The following is a 19,266-nucleotide window of genomic DNA, read 5'->3' as shown; positions in this document are numbered from 1 at the left end:
GGTGAAAGTCTATAAATACTCCTCAACTCTCATTGAGGAAGGGATCCACAATTTAACCTAAGAATCACTATTCATCTGGTAATATCTTCCTTACCTCTCTACAATATATACTTCGCCAAGTAACGACTTATCCCTCTAAGTTTACTGACTTGAGCGTCGGAGTGAGTTCGCTCGGTCCAAAGCCGAGCCCTCGGTTTGTTCATCGTTTGAGAGACCGCAAGGAGGATTCAACCAAAGACGTCATTCTACAAGCACGGGTGGTAACAAATAATCGCTCGGAATTACACCGGAATAATTGGCGCCGTCATGGGAAAGAGATACTAGAAGCTAGTCACATTCATTCCCAAACAAAAAAAACACAAAACAAAAACCCACCCAAAAAGCTAAGAAGATGTCGAAACAACAAGAGGTATTCGTGACCGACGAAACCGAATTCTACCAAGATGATACCGTCCACAAGTGCGGGTTGCGCAACCCTCCACCGGCCGGGTAATTCAACCGGAGTACGGGATGCCAATAATACAGATACGCACGCCGCCTTGCCAACCAGGTCACCATCATGGGACACGTGGTTGATGCGGCAAAACCGAAGCTACTCCTGGACCTAATTGATAGTACGCCGCTCACACCTTTGTCACACCGACAAGAGCGGCGGAACCGTCCGGGAGACCGGGGCCGAGAATGTGACTCAAGAGACTTGAACGGAGCACCGGAAGAAAGCGGCCTGTCAAGACGCGGGGAGCCCAAAGTGCTAGTGGTAGACTTGAGTCCTTCCCGCACTCGCGGGAGGACGGTGTCGGCTGCGGCACCGACGAGGCTCGCCCCCGGAGAAGTGAAAGAAGTCCGACTCACCGAGTCGGAGAAGAAGCCCGACTCACCGAGTCGGAGAAGAAGCCCTTCCCGCCACGGGGAGAGGAGCCGGACTAGGGATGCGAGGAGCCGATCGCCGCGTGTCGTTCAACACGTGGTCGACGACCCCTCGGCGCCTACATCCTAGAGGTCCGGTGCCGCCCAAGTTAAGGTTGCCATCCATATCTTACAAAGGAGAAGGCGACCCAACCGACCACGCCGAGGCTTTCGAGTCTCACATGTCGGTGTGGGAGCGGCTGATGAGGTTTGGTGCCGAGTTTTCCCTACGACTCTGCAGGGGATGGCACAAAGTTGGTACAAGGGGCTACCCGATGGGTCGATATCTTTGTTACGCCGACCTAAAGGACATATTTCTAGCCCAATATTCTTGCAACAAGAGGAGGGCCGTCGAGACATCGGACCTCCTGACTATCAGGCAGGAGGGAGGCGAGTCTCTCCGAAGCTATGTGAAAAGGTTCGACGCCAAGGTTCAGCAGATTCGTGAGCCGAGCAATGAACTCGGCGGCCTTCGACGATGAAAGGCCTCCCGAGAGGAGACTTAAAAAATGAGCTCATCAAGTGCGGCGGCCTGAACCTAGACTCCGCCAGGAAGATGGCCGATCAAGCCATTAAGGTGGAGGACTACCACAAAACCTGGGTAGGCCCCGACGAGGCCGGGCACTCAGAGAGTAAGGGCCGCCGGGAGGACAACCCGGATGAAAGATGCCGTGACAATAATAGGTCACGGTCTGACAGGTCCCCCAGGAAACAGAACTCGGTGGGCGCCGGGGGGAGTTCGGAAACGTACTACTAGAAGCGGTACAATGATCACACCCCCCTGGTTGTGTCTGCTGCCGAGGTCTTCGCCCTGAGCAAGAACGAGGGTCAGAAGTGGGAAAGGCCTCCCAGGCCGAGGAGTGACGGCGACACGAGCCAGTACTGTGAGTACCATGGCCACACCGGCAACTTAACTGACAACTGCCGGCATCTGAAGAATGCCATCGAAGAGCTGATCCGGAAGGGGAGCCTCGACAAATATGTCGCCAAAGGCCAAAAGACTGATGCCGGCGGCTCGAATAAGAAATCCGTCTTTGAACGGATAGGAGTAATCCATGTTGTCATCGGGGGCAACGAGAACGGTGGGTCCGCTCATGGGCACAAACGGCACCTGAAAGAGCTGTATTAGGCCATCAACTTTGTGCCCAAAACAGCGGCCCCCGCTTCCAACGTCCCCGATATGACTATTGGGAAGAAGGACTACGAGGGAGTCATCGCCCCTCACAGCGACCCACTTGTGGTCCACTTGGACATATCCAACCACCTGGTCAAGAGGTGCCTAATTGACACAGGCGCCTACACGAACATCATGTTCAGGGAGTGCTTTCTCAACCTCGGTCTGAAGGTTGAAGACTTGAGACCCTGCACCAACCCGCTATACAACTTTTCCGGAGCCGACCTGGTACCCCTGGGGTCAATCAGACTGCCAGTGATGTTCGGCGAGGGGAACGCGGCTAAGAATGTCCTGGCTGAGTTCGTGGTCATTGACGGCTCGTCCGCCTACAACGTTCTCATAGGCCGAGTCACTCTGAGCGAGACCGACTTGATGATGTCCATCGGGCCCCGACACGATGTATGTCTCGGACCGGGGGAAGCGCATAAGCTCGTCTCCAAGGACGAGAAGGACGAGGTGGTCAACACCGGATATCGCGGAGGATGCAACATGCGGTCCCTCAAAGTGGCAAAAAGTCGAGAAGGGGAAGAGCCCATCCTTACAACAGGAGGGCAACCTCGTGGATTCAACTGTCGACATGGTCGAGGGAGCCGAGACTGAAGAGGTGGAAATTGACCCAGGGCGCACCGTGACTATCGGTGTCAACCTGGAGCCAAAATTCAGGGCCGCTCTCCTAGACCTGCTGAGGAAGAACAAAGACGTCTTCGCCTACTCAGCGGCCGAGATGCCAGGCGTGAGCCAGGAGATAATTGTTCACAAGCTGAACGTACTCCCCACCGCTCGCCCTGTCAAGCAAAGGATGAGGAACTCTTGCCGAGAAGGATGAGGCCATCAAAGCCGAGGTAGATAAATTACTGGCGGCGGCCTTCATCATGCCTTGTACTTATCCTGAGTGGTTAGCTAATGTCGTAATGGTGAGGAAGTCGTCGGGGGCGTGGAGGATGTGTGTAGATTTTACCAATATTAATAAAGCATGCACCAAAGATTGCTATCCCTTGCCTCGAATAGATAGTTTAATTTACGCGACGGCAGGGTACACTATGCTGAGCCTGCTGGACGCCTTCTCAGGGTATCATCAGGTATTCATGGCCGAGGAAGACATGCCCAAATGCGCATTCATCACCGCTAACGACACATACATGTACAAAATGATGCCGTTTGGTTTGAAGAACGCCGGCGCAACTTACACAAGGCTGGTGGACAAAGTGTTCCAAAATCAAAAAGGGCGGAACATTGAGGCTTACGTCGACAATACTATTGTAAAAAGCAAGTCTGACAGCGAGCACTTAGCCGATTTACACGAGACATTTTGTTCACTAAGGAAATACAAGATGAAGCTCAACCCAATGAAATGCAACGGTGTCCGGGCGGGTAAGTTCCTCGGCGTACTTGTCGGCGCCGGGGAATTGATGCCAATCCGGACAAAGTCCAAGCAATCCTAGACTGCCGGGAGCCGAGGAATCGAAAAGAGGTTATGATCTTGACCGGGAGGATGGCGGCTCTAGCCCGTTTCATCTCTCGGTCATCCGACAAGAGCACCCCATTCTTCAAGGTGTTGAAGGGGAATAAAGACTTCGGTGGGGGAGGAGCGAGCACGGCTTTCAAGCAATCGAAAGCTCATCTTCGACTCTCCCAACCCCTGTCCGTGCCGATGTCTTTGGGGGAGACGCTATATCTCGTACATAGCGATTACCTCGGCCACGGTCGGCCGCCGTAATCGTCGAGAAGAGGACAAGCGAAGCAGCACCCAATCTACTTTGTCGGCCATACGTTGTTGCCCGCCGAGAGAAATTACCCGGCGATTGAAAAAGCGCCCTTCGTTGTCGTCGCCGCAAGGAAAGCGAAACCCTACTTCGACGCACATCCGTGACGGTCTTAACCGACCAGCCATTGGAGAAAGCACTGGAAAAATTTGAGCAATCGGCAGCTCATCAAATGGGCGAGAGCTATCCGGCTTCGGCATTCAAGACAAGCGAGGCCCTCGATAAAGGGACGAATCGCTTTGCATTTCTGGCCGAGTGCACATACCAAGAAGAGCAAAACCCGGAGTATGGGAGGTATACACCGACGGGTCCTCCACGACGAACAGCTCGGAGCCGCATACTTATCATCAGCCCAAACGGGGACGAGTTTGAGTACGCCTTGAAATTTACCTTCACGACCTCAAACAACGAATCCGAATACGAGGCGGTGATAACCGGAGTCGAGCTAGCTAGAGCTGCCAGGGCGGAGCACATCGTTTTGAAAACAGATTCACTTTTAGTGGCTAATCAAATCAGAGGAGAGTACGAGACTCGAGACGACGGAATGGTAAGATACCCGGAAAGGGTAAAAGCGACACCTCAAAGTTGAAATCTTTTCGGATACAATGCATTCCCAGTGCGAGAACAACCGAGCCGACGCTCTCTCGAAGCTTGCCGGTTCAACCATCAAGAATGTCACCGAACCGTCTTTGGTGGACATCAGGAATGCCAAGAGCATTTGCGAGGCCGTCGGCATGGTGGGCAACATAGAGACCGAGACGACGTGGATGACTCCGATAATGAAATACAAATTGACAAACGAATTAATTCTGAGGAGGACCATGAGTCTCTCGCGAGAAGATAAAGAGGATCGCGCAAAGAAGGTACTTGGTGTTTGAAGGGGAATTGTACGGGAGGTCCGTGACGAGGCCACTCTTGAAATGTGTCGGCCCAGCCGACGCGGAGCTATCTTGACGAAATTCACGAAGGCATCGCGGCCATCACATGGGGGCAAGAACACTAGCCCACAAAGCTCTCCGAGCCGGCTACTTCTGGCCCACCATGCTTGCGGATTCTAGAGCCAAAACCAAAAAGTGCAACAACTGTCAAATACATGCTCCGGTGATACATGCGCCATCCCGAGACTGCAGTAGGTACTTAGTCCCCTTCCTTTTGCACGAGTGGGGGATGGATCTACTAGGGCCATTTCAACGGCATCCGGCGGAAGAAAGTTCTTGATTGTCGCCGTTGACTACTTCACCAAATGGGTTGAAGTCGTAGCAAGACTGCGAAGACGACGACGGCCGTAAGAAAAGTAATGCGGGAAAATGTCATAACTCGTTTTGGGTTACCCCAAGTCATGGTATTCGACCACGGTGAGAGAGTTTTGGAGCGACACAATAATGAGTGGCTGGAGGAACTTGGTATCAAATTTGCATACTCCTCCGTCCGCCACCCACGAGCAATGGACAAAGTGAGGCGACCAATAAAACAATCCTCAACGGTTTGAAGAAGACAGTCGAAGACCTAAAGGGAAGATGGGCCGATGAACTACCCGGCGTCCTGTGGTCCCTGCGAACCACGGAGAAAGAAGCGACGGGGTACAGTCCATTCCACTTAGTCTACGGGTCCGAAGCAGTCCTGCCAATTGAAGCAACGGTGCCGACATTCAGAACGGCCACCTTTAACCCGGTTGAAAATGAGGAAGGCTTAAGAACCTCCCTAGACCTGGTCGAAGAAAGCCGAGATACAGCACGCCTCAACTTGGCAGTATACCAAAACCGAATGAGAAGAGCTTACAACCGGAGAGTCCACAAAAGGGATTTGAAAGTAGGGGATCTAGTCCTAAGAAAGTCGGCCGCCACCAACAAAGGAAACATTCATGGTAAACTAACGGCCAACTGGGAGGGTCCCTACAAAGTGGTTGAAGAAATGAGGCCGGGTACATACCGGCTGACCGACATGGAGGGTGTGCCTTTGATGAGCCATTGGAACACTGACAATCTCAGGAAATACTTTGTGTAGCGGCGGAGGTGTCCAAAACAATTGTTGGCACCCCAACGCATGTTTACATCTAATGAAGAATCACCCAGTTTTTCCACCAAAGTGTTTATCCCCCCCATGATCATATCGAGGTAGACGCCACGGCCCAAGTCGGGCAGTCACCCCAAGAAGTAGACACCACGGCAGTCACTACCAGCGCAGTTGACAGATACGAACTGTAATACTCCGTATTTATATGTCTTGGGGTACTCTATCGAGTAGCCCTTACTCTGTCGAGTATGGGCAAGTTGCGAAATAAAATAGTTTCTGACCTGTTGGGTACTCGATCGAGTAGCTGGGGTACTCGATCGAGTAGGGGTGTACTCGATCGAGTAGCCTTGGGTACTCGATCGAGTGTCCAATTTTACGGGGAGTTTTCTCGGGTTTTGTTAATTATGCGATTAAGGTATTTAAACATATCCGTCATTGTTTTAATTCACTTTTACAAAACCTAAAACCCTGTTTAAGAGAGAAAGCAGCCACTTCATCTTCCTAATCGCATTCTTAGCAATTCCCGGAGTTCAGACGGTCGGTTCTTGTTGTTTTTCGTGTCATTGGATTCCTTGAGTCGAGGGTAAGCTTTTAACATAATTTTTATAATGTTTTGTTGGGATTGATTAAACCCTAATTTAGAGATTGGGGGTTTTATGAGTAGTAAGTGATTGGTAGTCTTTATGTGTTATGTGTTAGGAGGAGGATTCGTAGAAGAGGCGTTTTGATCTTTGTAGATACCGTCTGCTTGTTGTGCTTCCAGGTAGGATTTCCTACTCAGTATTAGTCCCATAATGGGATATTGGTGATGTGTTGTATTTGGTTGTTTGATATAATGACTGTGTTGTGATTGTGGTTGTGTTTGTTGATGGTTCTCGAGATGCGTTCTCGGCTGAGTGGGGTCACTTGCGGGAGTGATCTCACGCCCTAGTTTCGCCCTTCGTGGAACCCGCCACGGAAGGGGATGTGCACATTAATGGGACAGGGTTATCGCTCGTATGATGAGCGGGGCTTAGGTGGGAACGGCTGCGGTCCCCCACTAGCAGGGCTGGTCTAGTGGACAGTCAGTACTGAGATGATGGGAGTTGGTGGTGTGTGTGTGTGTGTGTGTGTGTGACAGTTCAGTTGTCTGTTATCTTATTGTTGTTATCTATATTGATTGTGTGATTAGTCTGCGACCCGGTGTTGTTTTGTAAACTGCGGTGATCCATTCGGGGATGGTGAGCAGATATTGAGCGGTATTGAGATGAGTCGGGATAGCCGGGATGCCACGACATGACGATAGGAGTCTTCGCTCGTAGCCTTAGTTTATTTTATATTTCGATTAGAGCAGTCATTTGAGAATCTTGTATCGTACTTTGGTTTGGTTTTGAGGATTGTATTTATTCATTAAACTATTTATAATAAATGTTGTTTCTGTTTTGTCTATTTGATTATCATACCTCGGGCGACCGAGATGGTGACGTCTTCATACCTGAGTGGTCCTGGTAAGGCACTTGGAGTATGGGGGTGTTACAAATGGTATCAGAGCGACGATCCTGAAACCTGTAACCAATGAACTTAATGAACATAGGGAGTCAATTAAAATGAACCCGGGGTAAAAGTTGTAGGAGCTAGTGCAAAGGCTTGGGAGACGTCCTAAAGTCGCAGGGGTCGCCCTACAACTTTGAACCGGTCACATGGGAAAGTGTTTGTCGAGTCATATGTGTGCTTGGTTAACTTGTTAACAATGTGATGAAGTGTGTGATTGTTGGATGTTGAAGGAGAAGTTGAGAATGTGAAAGAAAAGTAATATATGTGTAGACTTGATGTTGGAATAACATGTTGGATGTTTACAATGTGGCTTTAATAGCATGATGAATTGATCTTGTTGATAGTAGAATAGATGCGTAGCATATTTATTATGATATCATGTGATTTTATAAGGTTAGCATGTTAGCATATGACGTAATATGCGGGTAGCTCTTATGTATTAGTGATACTCGATCGAGTGGGACTGACTCGATCGGGTGGGGTTTTGGCGATTTTGAGTCCAGAATCGAGTTTTGGGGCACTCGATCGAGTAACTAGGGGTACTCGATCGAGTAGGGGGTCACTCGATCGAGTAGCCTAGATACTCGATCGAGTAGGTAGGAGATCAGAAGGTCTGTTTGGTTTCGGAGTTTGGGTACTCGATCGAGCACGTGGGGCACTCGATCGAGTAGCCCGTTACTCGATCGAGTGTGTTTGGGAACTCGATCGAGTGGGTTCTGGGCATCGTGTTTTCGTGTTTTGAGGTTTAGTACGTGTGTTTATGTTTACCCTTTCTTATATAGCTTCAAGATGCCGCCCAAGAGAACTGCTTTGTACGCGAGAGCTGAGCTTATGACCACGGATGACATCGTTAAGATGTTAGAGCACCAGGATGCTCTTACTGAGACCCTGAAGAGAGTGAATGAGGACAAGGATAAGAGTAAGGAGAAGGAGGTTGATCATTCTAAAATCAGCCTCTATATTGCGAGGTTTAACCCGAAAGAATACAAGGGAGTTGGGGAGCCTAATCTTTGGATAGTTCAGTCGAGAGAGATGGAGAACATCTTAGACTTGGTTCATTGTCCTGATGAGATGAGAGTGGAACAGGCTGCGTTCTATCTGAGGGAGGCAGCAGGCAAGTGGTGGGATTCAGTGAAGGTGAGTGCTAAGGAGATATACACCAACCAAGGCTTACCTGCTATACCTTGGGAGGAGTTTCGTAGGGCTGTGAGGAAGGAGTTCGTACCGGAGCATGTGACGAGTAGGTTGAGGGAGGAGTTTGATAAGTTTAAGATGACCGCTGAGATGTCGGTAGCCGAGTACTACAGACAGTTCAATGAGAAGTCCCGGTATCGAGGATATGGGTTTGAGTGAGGAGAACCTGGCGTTGAGGTTTGAGAGTGGGTTGACTACCAAGATTATGGATAAGTTACCCGTGGGAATCCTTACCGATGTTAAGGAAGCTTATGAGAGGACTGGAAGAGCTGAGAGGTTGGTGGAGATGGCTCAGGAGAGGTCCGTGGTGGAGAGAAGAAGTCGAGAGCGAGGGTGGTGGCCAATCTAATTACAAGAAAGGCAACCACAATCAGTCTAAAGGATTTTCTTCTGGGTCTGGGTTTAGTGCTGGGGCTTCCTTTGGGCGTGGCCGTGGGAGTGTGAGCAATAGTTGGGGAGTGACCTGCTTTGGTTGTGGTGGCGTAGGCCACAAGAGACATGAGTGCACGAGTGCACCGGGATATTTTCAGAGACCTGCACAGAGCTTCGCGAGCAACAGACCGGCTGGATCATGGCCAAACCGGGGAAGTCAGAGTTACCAGAGTGGAGGCAACCGCAACGGCGGTAATTCTTATCAGAAGACGCCGACGAACAACAACAACAACAATCAAGGGTCGGGTGCTAAGCCGACCGCATCAGCCAAGATCTTGTCGGGGAGGTGGGCGGAAGACCGATGGCAAGTTATTCATGATGGAGAAGAAGGCGGTGAGGAAGATGCGCACGTTATCACCGGTACATTCCTTGTTAATGGTATTCCTACGTTTGTTTTGTTTGATTCGGGGGCTTCTCAGTCGTTTGTGTCTTCGAGTCATGTAAAACAGTTGGGTTTGAGAGTATATGAGTCTGTTAGGGAGCAAGTTTTCATACCTTCGGGTGAGTCTGTATCGTGTGGGAGGTTGTTTAGAGATGTATCTTTGATAGTTGGGCAAGTCGATTTCCCTGTAGACTTGCTAGAGTTTCCTTTTAATGGTTTTGAGATGATAGTTGGGATGGATTGGTTAGGAAAGTATAAGGCTAAGATAGACTGTCATCAAAAGAGAGTGTCCTTAAGAGGTCCAAAGGGTGTTAGTGTGTCTTACCGTGGGTTTCTCGTCAAACCCAAGGTTAAGTTGATTTGCAATTTGTTACCTTGAAGTCTTATCGAGGAAGGGATGTCCTCGATCTTGTGCCATGTGAGAGATGACCGGATAGAGAGTCCGACAGTTGATGAGATACCGGTGGTGGGAGAGTTTGCGAGATGTTTTTCGGAGGAGATTAGGGGTTGCCACCGAAGAGAGAGATAGATTTCACCGTTGAGTTGAAGCCAGGGACGGGGCCAATCTCTAAGGCACCGTACCGTATGGGTCCTAAGGAGATGGAGGAGCTTAGGAAGCAGTTGGATGATTTGATAGAGAAGGGATACATTAGACCAAGTGTATCGCCTTGGGGAGCACCAGTTCTTTTCGTGAAGAAGAAAGATGGGAGCTTGAGGCTGTGCATAGATTACCGGGAGCTGAACCGTGTGACGATAAAGAACAAGTATCCTTTGCCAAGGATAGATGACCTGTTTGATCAGTTGAGCGGTGCAACAGTCTTTTCTAAGATTGATTTGAGGTCGGGGTACCATCAGGTGAAGATTAGAGAGGTGGACATACCAAAGACAGCTTTCACGTCAAGGTATGGCCATTATGAGTACGTGGTGATGCCGTTTGGGTTGTCTAATGCGCCGGCAGTGTTTATGGATTTGATGAATAGAATCTTCAGACAGTTCTTGGACCAGTTTGTAGTGGTGTTTATCGATGACATCTTAGTCTACTCTAAGACTAAGGAGGAGCATGAGGAGCATCCGAGGATCGTGTTGCACGAGACTTTAAGAGATCATGAGTTGTATGCTAAAGTTTGTCCAAGTGTGAGTTCGGTTAGAGAAAGTTGCTTTTCTGGGGCATGTAATCTCTAAAGATGGGGTAGCATTTGTGGATCCGACGAAGATTGAAGCAAAGTGACAAAGTGGGAAGCACCAAAGAATGTTTCTTTGAGGTTAGGAGTTTCTTGGGTTTAGCTGGATACTACAGACGGTTCGTGAAAGATTTCTCCAAGATAGCTAGACCGATGACAGCGTTGATGAGGAAAAAGAACAGGTTTCGTTGGGATGAGAGTTGTGAGACGGCGTTCCAAACATTAAAGGAGCGTTTGACCACAGCTCCTGTCCTAGCATTACTGAAGGGGAGCGAGAATTTCGAGTTTTATATAGATGCCTCGAAGAATGGGTTGGGATGTGTGTTGATGCAGAATGGTAAAGTGATTGCCTATGCTTCTAGGCAGTTGAAGCCTTATGAGGAGAACTACCCTACTCATGATCTGGAGTTGGGTGCAGTGGTGTTTGCTCTCAAGATTTGGAGACATTACCTTTATGGAGCAATCCTTAAGGTATTTTTCGATCACAAGAGTCTCAAGTACATCTTCACGAGAAGGAGTTGAACATGAGACAGAGGAGGTGGATGGAGTTGATTGGCGACTACGACATGGAAATCATCTACCATGAAGGGAAGGCCAATGTTGTAGCTGATGCTTTGAGTAGGAAGAGTGTACATTCCTTGTGTACAGCTCTATCTTTGATGAGGCTGAGGGATGAGGTAGCGAGCTTTGGGATACACATGATGCAGAAAGGAGATGCCATGGGTGATATGACAAAGACTGACTTGAGTTTTATGATGATATTCGGGATAAGCGGGCTTTGGATCCTAAGGTAGTTGAGTGGAGAGCGGAGTAGAGAAAGGGACAAGTGTCCGCTTTTCTATTCATACTGAGATGGTAGTTTGAGGTTTGATGGTAGGTGGTGTGTTCCTAATGATGAGGAGTTGAAAAAGACGATCATGACAGAGGCGCATTGCACACCATATTCAGTTCATCCGGGTGGAGACAAGCTATACAAGGATTTGAAGAAAACGTTTTGGTGGCCTGGGATGAAGAAAAGAGACAGTGAGTTTGTGTCCGTTGTTTGACATGCCGAGAGTTAAAGGGGAACAATGACGACCACAAGGTAAGATTCGGTCTTTAGAGGTGCCTGAGTGGAAGTGGGAATCCATTTCCATGGATTTCATTGTGGGTTTGCCTAAGAGTCAACAAGGTAACAACATGATTTGGGTGATAGTGGATCGTCGACCAAGTCGCTCACTTTGTTCCAATGAAAGATACATGGACTAAGGCACAATTGGCTATGGCCTATCGAAAGAACGTGCTTAAGTTACATGGAGTCCCTAAGGACATAGTGTCTGACAGAGATGCGAGGTTTATATCAAGGTTTTGGAAGGAGTTGCAGGAATCGTTGGGAACAACTTTGAAGATGAGTACAAAGCATTTCATCCCGACAGATGGGCGGATCGAGAGAACAATCAAGACTCTTGAGGATATGTTGCGAGCTTGTGTGATGGATTTTTGTGGTAGGCGGGAGCAAAGGCTGGATTTGATAGAGTTTTCTTACAACAACAGCTATCACACCAGTATTGGTATGGCACCGTTTGAGGCTTTGTATGGGAGGAGATGCAGGAGTCCAATCTGTTGGGACGATAGTGCCGAGGCAGTGGTTTTAGGACCAGAGATGGTGCATGAGATGGTGGAACAGATTAAGATGATCAGGGAACGGATGAGAGCAGCCCAGGATCGACGGAAGAGTTATGAGATCTACATCGTCGGGACATAGAGTTTCAAGTTGGGGACAAGGTTCTTCCGAAAGTGTCTCCGATGCGTGGAGTTATGAGATTTGGGAAGAAAGGCAAGCTAAGTCAGAAGTTTATAGGGCCTTATGAGATCTTAGAGCGAGTTGGGGAAGTTGCTTATCGTCTGGCTTTACCAGCTGCATTGGAGAGAGTGCATAATGTGTTTCATGTATCGCAGCTGCGGAAGTATGTGAGTGACCCGTCACATGTGTTGGAGGCAGAGAGCTTAGAGCTGGATGAGTCTTTATCATACCTTGAGGTGCCTAAGCAGATCCTAGACCGAAAGGTTAGAAAGACTAGGAGTGGTGAGACAGTTTTGCTTAAGATCCTTTGGTCTAACCACGAGACTGAGGAAGCTACATGGGAGGCGGAGGATATCATGAAAGAGCGTTACCCTTTCCTTTTTGATCGGGTATGTATGGTTACGGGGACGTAACCTTGTTTCTTTTAGGGGGGTAGGAGATGATCGCGAGAGTTTTTAAGAGTTTTATACACCTTTTATATGTTGTGTCGGTATGTTTGTCGGGATAAGTTGGGGTTAGTACCATGTTTTACGTTGTGTTTTGTTTGACCTTCGAGTCGGGAGGCTTATGGGAGTACCTTTGTTTAGTAGTGGTTTGAACTTCGGGGACGAAGTTCCTTTTAGGAGGGAAGACCGTAATACTCCGTATTTATATGTCTTGGGGTACTCTATCGAGTAGCCCTTACTCGTCAGTATGGGCAAGTTGCGAAATAAAATAGTTTCTGACCTGTTGGGTACTCGATCGAGTAGCTGGGGTACTCGATCGAGTACTTTGGGTACTCGATCGAGTGTCCGGTTTTACGGGGAGTTTTCTCGGGTTTTGTTAATTATGCGATTAAGGTATTTAAACATATCCGTCATTGTTTTAATTCACTTTTACAAAACCTAAAACCCTGTTTAAGAGAGAAAGCGACCAGTTCATCTTCCTAATCGCATTCTTAGCAATTCCTGAGTTCGGACGGTCGGTTCTTGTTGTTTTTCGTGTCATTGGATTCCTTGCGTCGAGGGTAAGCTTTTAACATAATTTTTATAATGTTTTGTTGGGATTGATTAAACCCTAATTTAGAGATTGGGGGTTTTATGAGTAGTAAGTGATTGGTAGTCTTTATGTGTTATGTGTTAGGAGGAGGATTCGTAGAAGAGGCGTTTTGATACTGTTTGTAGATACCGTCTCGCTTGTTGTGCTTCCGGGTAGGATTTCCTACTCGTATTAGTCCCATAATGGGATATTGGTGATGTGTTGTATTTGGTTGTTTGATATAATGACTGTGTTGTGATTGTGGTTGTGTTTGTTGATGGTTCTCGAGATGCGTTCTCGGCTGAGTGGGGTCACTTGTGGGAGTGATCTCACGCCCTAGTTTCGCCCTTCGTGGAACCCGCCACGGAAGGGGATGTGCACATTAATGGGACGGGGTTATCGCTCGTATGATGAGCGGGGCTTAGGTGGGAGCGGTGCGGTCCCCATCGGGCGTGGTGGCGGGTCCAGTGGACGGTCGTATTGAGATGATGGGAGTTGGTGGTGTGTGTGTGTGTGTGTGTGTGACAGTTCAGCTGTCTGTTATCTTATTGTTGTTATCTATATTGATTGTGTGATTAGTACTGACCCCGGTGTTGTTTTGTAAACCTGCGGTGATCCATTCGGGGATGGTGATCGGATATTGAGCGAGTATTGAGATGAGTATCGGGATAGCCGGGATGCCACGACATGACGATAGGAGTCTTCATTTTGTAGCCTTAGTTTATTTTATATTTCAGTTAGAACAGTCATTTGAGAATCTTGTATCGTACTTTGGTTTGGTTTTGAGGATTGTATTTATTCATTAAACTATTTATAATAAATGTTGTTTCTGTTTTGTCTATTTGATTATCATATCTCGGGCGACCGAGATGGTGACGTCTTCATACCTGAGTGGTCCTGGTAAGGCACTTGGAGTATGGGGGTGTTACACGAACGCTGTCGCGCCGTAACCCCTAGTCGCCTCGGCCCACCGAAGGCCCGGCAGGGGACACAACGGTCGATACGCTAACATGTTCACAACGGCGGTTGGGAAGCGCAATTCCGACGCCTCGGCTAGACCGAGAGTGAAAGAGGAAGTGACCAACATGCTAACATGTTCAAGAAAAAGACGTTAAACGCAGTTGAGATACGCATTCTAGCTACCTCGGCCAAGCCGAAGGTAAAGATGAGAAGCGCCCAATTAATAACGCAAGAAGACAAGAGAAGACCTCGGCCAAGCCAGAGGCAAAATAAGCAAACTCTTATTAAAAATGATAACAGTTTACAAATGAGAAGGATACAGACGACGGCCGTCCCCATAGGGATAAGCCAAAACGCAACCTACCAAAGTTTTACAAAAACAAGGAAAAGAAAAGCAAAAGGTTACAGACATGACATTTGAAGCGCCAAAAGATGGCAGGGAGGAAAGGCTCAGTAGTTGGCCCCCGAACAGCTAAAGCTATCCGAGACGCCGGGTGAGTCTGGTGACGACCGCCCGTCTCCCTACGCTTGTTGCTGCCCACCATCGGCAGCAGCAGCATCATCTTCGGTGGCCGGCCCAGAGGAAAGCTCGTCATTTCTACGTGCCTTCAGCCTTTCAGCCTCCTCTTTGGCCTCCTTCACCTTCGCATCGTAGGCCGCCTTGGCCTCGGATATCTGAGCCGCCTTCGCCGCCTCTGCCTTTTCCGCAGCCGCTTTTTCCGCAGCATCGGCCATCTCATCCAGAAGCTGTTCAAATTTTTCCCACAGGAATGAGCTACTTGATTGCCTCCCTGGTCGCTTCCTCGGCCTGATCCCAGAATTGAGCGCACATGTTAGGGATGATCTCAGTTTGAAGCATCTCAATATCTTTCTCCCTTTGGGCAAGGACAACCCTAGTGTCCCTATGTGCCTCCGACTGAGCCAAATACATTTCCCTCCATTCTTCCCTCTTGGCAACAACGGCGTCGTAGCCGCCCTTATACCTGTCCCGCTCCTCCAGCAACTTGGCAGAGGTGGCATCAGCAGCCTCAACTTTGGCCCTCTCGGCCAATAGCGCCTTCTCGCCTTCCTCCACACGCTTCCGAGCAAAGCAAGGAGGTCAAGCTTAGCCTTCCGGCTTCCCCTTTGCAGCGGAAAGATCAAGCTTAAGCCGTTCGATCAGTGGGCGCACCTGGGCCATGGTCTTTTCTTGCTCCATAATGTGGGAGCCAGCTAGTTGAGTCCATTTCGCCAGCCTCTTGTATATTCTCGTCCCCTCGCCACAAGCTCGGCGGGGGAACCTTCTGGAGTAAGGAGTCAACGGTGACATTTCTATCACCCGCCTTCTCAGTCTGCTTCTCTAATTGCCGCTCGTGAGAACGGCGGCCGCCGACGGCGGATCTACAAAAAATTCACACAGCGCATCCATGTCAACATTCATTGACACATCAGAGAGTCTGTCATCGGGAATGCATAATGAACCAGCTAAGTCTGAACCACAGGTTAGGTCCGTACCAGTCCGAACCTTCTTAGATGAGGGACCGGGTGAATCATTCTTTTCCCCGGCAACGGTAGAAGCCGGCAGTGGATCTTTTCTCTTCTTTGGAGGAGGAGGGCCCTTCGCAACGGTCACCACCTCCTCGGAGACATCGATGACCTCCACATGCTCCTTCTGGACCGTTGGGGTTGAAGAGGGAGTTGGGATCGACGCCGTCGCCGACCTGGACGCTGCCTTTGGTTTTCTTTTCGGCACGCCTCCGAGAACCCGAGCTTGAGCCACCACCGGATCCAGCGCCTTCAACTGCTTGTCCATGAGTTAGTTGGGAGCCAGTCTACGATCGCGCGCGTCGGCCTGAGGATGCCGCTGAACGACCTTCCCGTCCTTATCAAGCCCTAACCTCTTCAAGGTCCCCTCGGACAGGTCCTGGCCAAACCGGTCTGCAAGAAACCAGACAAGAGTTACATGAAAGAAGTAAAACAAAGCTCTAAAGCAGGAGCATAAAAGGCAAAGATGGGCCTCACACCGACCCTACTCACCCCGGTTGAGGGCCGGTATGAGGCCGATGCGGCAAAGCAGCTCATCCTGAAGAATAATCTGAGTCGGGGGCACCCATCCCTTCTCAGCATCAAACAGCTGCATCGCCCGCTCTTCATCCGCATTAAGAGGAACCCTACTGGCGTCCATCTTGAGCTTACTCCGGGAGACCCATCTTTCACGCTCCCCCTTACTCTCGCACCGCAAGTTGACTTGGTGCTGGAAGGACCGGGGCAGCGGATAGTCATCCGGCACCTTAACGTACACCCACCGCTCTTTCAAGTCCTTGCAGGAGGAAAGCTTATCAACGGAAGCGTAGCCCGACTCCACCTGCACGCTGTACCACCCCACTTTACCGGAGGTCGATGGCCGAAGATGATGAAGCCGGCGGAATAAGTTAACTGTAGGGGCCTCCCCCTTAAAGAGACAGAGCCACACGAAGCCAACTATTGTCCTAATGGCCAACGGATGCAGTTGAGCCACAGCGACGTTCATAGCTTCGATGATGGCCGTGACGTATTCATTCAAAGGAAACCGGAGCCCATACTCCAGGTGCCTAATATATACGCCGATGTGACCCGGGGGAGGGCAACAGACCGCCTGACCCTCCTCAGGGATAACAATTTTGTACCCCTCACCGAAGGAAAAATGACCCTCGAAAAGAGTTTCACCAGAACAACTGGCGAATTTATTGGTCCAGGCACGGTCAAGACCAGTCATGCAGGCCTCGCCGTGATCCAGGATACGCGGCCTCACATCACCAGAAGGAATCCTTTCCTCACCGTCATCATCAAAGTCTTCATCAGCCTCGTCATCATCCTCCCAACCCTCCAAAACTTTCGGGTCAACTTCGGGAGAAGGAGACCTAGGACCCCCGGACCTTAGCGGGACGGCGGCCTGCCTCTCCTCTTCATCAAGACGCGACGGGGAACCCCCCGGCGCACGGTTACTAGGACCGGCATCAGCAGAAGACATGATTCACAACGAAAACTTAACAATGAAAAAGTTAAAAATTTGTTTGTTTACCTTGAAGAAAAGTGCTACGCCGGAGTAACAATTATGAAAGCTAGAGGGAAGTTTCGTCAAAGAGGGCTAGAAAGAAGAAAATTTTTGAGAAAATGAAATTGATGGCCAATTTCAGGGACTAACTGCCCTATTTATAGGGAAAAGCCCATGAAGGAGGACCAATCAGGGCACAGCCCATGAAACGTCAGCCAATCAGCAAACAGACACGTGTCAGACATGCAACCACGGAATGTCAATCGTTGCAACAGTTGAACGTCAATCAATGCAACAGTGACCAAGCGTCTTCAACACGCCCCTTCATATCTCTCTGCCTATTCATCTTCCTCAACAATTTCCTAAGCGTCTGTTCTCCGCCGGCCACATGATCAACCAAGCTAGGTAGCACCGGCCGGGGGCAATCAAAAACAACCGGCACTCTCAACCCTGGTCTCGGCTAGCGTCACCTTCTTTTCCACATCGGATGCCCTTTGCACATCCATGTGGAGGGACGATATGGTACGGCCTAAGCAGAACCAAGCCGAGGTAGAAGAAGCCGGGGCAGAAAATTTTGTCTTACGCAGAATATACGCTCAACATACATCGGAGCCCATACCACGGCATAGACTACGCTGGGGGCAAATTGATGGGGCATATTCTGCACCCGCTGACCGAGTCAACACATTGAGCAAGGTCAAAGATATCCACAAGCAAGTCAACGACTTAGACAGCCTGACCGACGCAGCCTGTCGGCCTGTCTCTTGTGCCTCGGCTAGGACAACTAGCCAGCCGGGGCACATATCCGCGAACTCATATCCAAGACCCCTCGGCGGCGAGTCAACAGTGCCCGCCGGCCTGCCATGGGTCCATCGACCGAGGGTAGCTCAGTCTTTCCACCTGCTAGCCACTTGGCCACTTGGCCACTACGTGACAAAAGGTGAAAGTCTATAAATACTCCTCAACTCTCATTGAGGAAGGGATCCACAATTTAACCTAAGAATCACTATTCATCTGGTAATATCTTCCTTATCTCTCTACAATATATACTTCGCCAAGTAACGACTTATCCCTCTAAGTTTACTGACTTGAGCGTCGGAGTGAGTTCGCTCGGTCCAAAGCCGAGCCCTCAGTTTGTTCATCGTTTCAGGAGACCGCAAGGAGGATTCAACCAAAGACGTCATTCTACAAGCACAGGTGGTAACAAATAACTGCTCTGGAATTACACCCGGAACACTTGGATTTTACGGTGTCATTATATAAAAATATATACTAATTTTTTTATTATGAAATCGGATCGTAGGATCGTAAAATCGTAGGATCGTATTATGATCTCATCTCTAGAAATTTTCAAATTAATAGGATCGTAAGATTCTACAACTATGATAGAATCATAGGATCCAGGATCGGTCAAGCATTTTTTTATCGTAAAATCGTAGAATCATTGGATCGAATCGCGATTCTGACAACAATGGTCTAGTCATTTATAAGAAGAAATAAATCAAGAAAGAAAACTGAAAATATTCAATAAAAAAGACTAAAAAAAGACTACCAATCATCACAAGTTCACAACCATGTGAAAGGAGAAAGGAAAACGATTGTTATGATTTATGAAGATAGGGAAATGTGAGGAGACATAAAGGGTTGTGAAGAAATGGAATAAAATTCCAGATCTGGTTTTCTAAGAATTTTGTGAGTGTTTCTCACTTGCTTACTCCCTTTATTCAACTTCATACTACACATTTGTTTTTTCGTGTTTGACGCGTATTTTACGCAATAAATATCTTTAACTATGTCTTTACAAAAACTAGTTTTATACCCATACAAAAATGTACGGGTCGTAATAGCAGGCGCTATCATTAGATACATGAGCATATAATTTAGCGTGATTAAGTGTTCAATACTGTGACAATAT

This window comes from Silene latifolia, chromosome Y, assembly GCF_048544455.1.
Source record: "Silene latifolia isolate original U9 population chromosome Y, ASM4854445v1, whole genome shotgun sequence".
NCBI lineage: Eukaryota > Viridiplantae > Streptophyta > Magnoliopsida > Caryophyllales > Caryophyllaceae > Silene > Silene latifolia.
The sequence above is the reverse complement of the archived record's forward strand: the minus strand, read 5'-3'. Positions refer to the sequence as shown.